The following is a 3,620-nucleotide window of genomic DNA, read 5'->3' as shown; positions in this document are numbered from 1 at the left end:
GCCTGATCTACAGAGTTCCAGGGCAGCCAGAGCTATAAAGTGACACCTTGTCTCCAAAAAAAAAGAGTTCTCAGCTCTATCTCCTTCTAAAGCCAGTTTTCTCTTTTATGGCAATATGGTAGCTGTTGGTGATGTTTGGGCCCAGAACTTGCTGCCCACTCTCTGGCTCCATGTGTTTGGACCCACCTCCAGCCTTGAGTAAGTGACAGAGGACAAGGTGGTTGGGAGAGGCCAGGAGAGCCTGCCTGTAACTCAGATTCCTTTTGTAGTTAGAGCCAGGAGAGCCCCGGTACCCCACCCACCCACCCACCTTTCCTCTCCCTCCTGGTGAGCATCTTGGCTGCTGCTGTAGTCTTCAGATTGGCGGACAAGATGGAAGTCAGCAAAGTCATAGACTCGCAAGGGAGATTGGTGTGTTGGGCAGATGACCCCTTTGGAGATGGGGTCCTGTCTTTCCTCTGTTCACTCCATCTGTTCTGTACCTGGCTCCATTGTTTGGTTCTGATCCATGGGATTTCATGCCAAGCAGCAATTCAGAAAGGAAGTGACCAAACAAAAACTATTCATTATGCCATTAGCAGACTTATGGGTTACTTCATACATTGTATGAACGATATTAGATGAATCACAGTGATAACACATCATTTTCAGAAATTTCGAAGTAATTATGAGAAAAATTTTACTAATCATGGTTTTATTTGTATTTTTCTGCTTACTAGACTAATATGTGCTCATTAAAGTGTGTAAAATGGTGCTCCGTGTTTACTCAAGAGGAAGCAGAGCTTCCGGGTTGCTCACCATGTCCCATGGCTCGCTTCTGTCCTCCACACTTGCAGAAGTGTGGGCACTTCACACTGTTACCTGACAGTCAGTTGGAAGCAGATTTTGGAGGTTTCAGCACGTATACACACATCTGTTTCCTTCTGGAAGGTAGCTGTCATCCCAGTGTGTGGCCACCCTGGCACACATTTCACCATTCCCCAGTGGTAGGTAGTGTGGATTTCTAGCATGTTCCATTACCTGTAGTGCCATAGTGATTAGCTCAGGCCCTGTCTTGGATCTTGGTGAGAACTGCTCTTACATTCCTGGAGATGGAATTCTTGGGTCAGAATGGGAACATTTAAAGTCATAATTTGCCACCAATTAAGCTTGCCCCAAAAGCTCTTACCAACTTGTTACTGCAGCAATATAAAAAAACTTATTATCTTTCCAGTTCTGTAATATTCCTTTATTGTGTTCTGTCTCCCCACCCCCACCCCCCAAGACAGGGTTTCCCTGTGTTGTTTTGGTGCCTGTCCTGGATCTTGCTTTGTAGCCCAGGCTGGCCCCGAACTCAGATCCACCTGGCTCTGCCTCCTGAGTGCTAGGATTAAAGGCGTGGGCCACTGCCGCCTGGCCTGTTATTTTTTTTGAGATAGCATCTCACTGTATAGCTCTAGATGTCCTGGAACTCACTATATAGATTAGGCTGCCCACGATCTCATAGAAATCCACCTGCCTCTGCCACCGTGCCCAACTTTGTGTTATCAGTTTTTAACTTTGCCAGGCTAGGAGCTGGAGAGATGGCTTGCCAGTGAAGAGTACCTGCTGTCCTTGTAAGGACCTTTGTTTGGTTCCCAGCACCCCATCATGTAAGGTGGTTCACAACTGTATTACATCCAGTTCCAGAAGGATCGGATGCCTCTGCTTTCTTTGGGCACCTGGCAGTCATGCATACCCCACTCCCAGAGACCTAATGACCTTTAATCCCAGCAGTCTGGAAGCAAGATCTCGAATTTCAGGACAGCCAGAGCTACATAGAGCCCCTGTCTCAAAGACAAAACAAAAATCATTTTTCCTATAGAGTCAATTTGTGGGTGATACATTTTTATGTTCATGCAGATCTTTTTTGTTTTTTCTTCCATTTCTTTAAGGGAGTTTTTTCATTTCCTCTTTAAGGGCCTCTATCATCTTCATAAAGTCATTTTTAAGATTGCATTCTTCTGCTTCTGCCTTGGTATGTGCAGGTCTTGCAGGTGTAGAATCGTTAGGTTCTGATGGTGTCATGTTCTGATGGTGTCATGTAGGTCTGTATGTTGTTGCCTGTATTTTTGCACTGACGTCTACTGATCTCTTCCTCTGCTCGGTGCAGGCAGTGTCTGTCTGAGGGTGCCTCTCTTGTTCTAATTGATAGTCTTGGTCCACTAGGAGTTCTTGGTTAAATCAGTACTGTTGGACTCCAGGAGCAGCTTAGTCCAGTTAGTGGGTTCTGTCTCAGGGAGCAGCTGTTCCCAATTGGTGCAGGGTGGGCTTATGGCTCCAGTGGTTGTTGGTGTCTCTTGGGACGGTTTTCTTGGTGTGGGGGCAGGGAAGGAGGCAGTTGTCTGGTCTCTGGGACACCAATGCTGTTCCCAGTTGGTGTAGGGAGGGCTTATGACTACAGTGGTTGTTGGGTTCACAGGGGCTGGTTTTCTTTTTTGGTGAGGGATCAGGGAAAGGTAGCTGCCTGGTCCCTGAGGCTCCGATGGCTGGGGCTTAGGGGCTAGAGACCTGGTCTGCCCGTCCAGAGATGGGGCCTTACCTGTTCCCAGTCGGTGTAGGATGGGCTTATGACTCTGGTGATCTGGTTCAGTGGCTGGATGGCTCCTTCTCTTGCGTTCTTGGGTCGCGTTTTGCTCACTCACCAACTCCTCAGCTGATCTTGTTTCCTCAGACTGCAGGCTGTAGGCTTCTGAAACCTCTCCCGAATGGATCTCAGCTGTACACATTGATCAGTAGAGCAATCTCACCAACGCCTCCAAGTTGTTGGGCTTCGAAGGATTGGCAGCTGGGCCCCAGGTTGGCCTTGGGCAGAATGTTCGGGTCCATGCTGGTCGAGTCCCAAGGAGACAGTTCCTTCCCCCACCTCCACCCCCCAAGGTGCCACAGAGATTCCAGGCCTGGTGGTCCACGCCTTCGATCCCAACCCTGGGAAGACAGGGGCTGGTCGTTCATGCAGATCTTAAGATGCCTGATGTGTTAGTGCTCACCTGTTATCCTAGCCAGTGTAGTATCCCCTGAGCCCAGAATTCAGAGATTTAGCCTACGCAACAGTAAGATCACTTTTCCATCAAAAGAAAGAACAACCGTGTTTAGATGGTCTTTTGGATGTGAGATTTTGCGCCCATAAAAGTAAAGTGAAACAGGGGTGTGTGTATGTGGGCCAGAGTTCCAGCCCTTGAATGAGGGTGAAAAGGAAAGCAGGTATGTGAGATGAATTCAAGGTCCACCTTGGATGGGTAGTGCACCAGACAGCAAGGTTTGTATATATGCATGTGGGCACTGTGATATTTCAGAAAAGGGGAACGGGAGTGAGAAGGCACAAAGTATGATGGAGCAATAGTTAATACTGCTGTGACCCAAATGATAACACTGAAAATGAAGAACATAGCCTATACAAGGCAGACAGCCAGGCAGTGGTGGTACACGCCTTTAATCCCAACACTTGGGAGGCAGAGGCAGAGGCATCTCTGTGAGTTCAAGGCCTAGTTTCAGCAAGTTCTAGGATAGCCAAAGTTACACAAAAACCCCGTCTTGAGGGGGAAAAGGCTAGGCAGATAGTCTGTGCACTAATAATGGAACAAAAATGGCCCTCATCCCAG

Source organism: Peromyscus leucopus, chromosome 5 (genome assembly GCF_004664715.2).
Source record: "Peromyscus leucopus breed LL Stock chromosome 5, UCI_PerLeu_2.1, whole genome shotgun sequence".
Classification (NCBI taxonomy): Eukaryota; Metazoa; Chordata; class Mammalia; order Rodentia; family Cricetidae; genus Peromyscus; species Peromyscus leucopus.
This window is presented reverse-complemented; position numbering follows the sequence as displayed.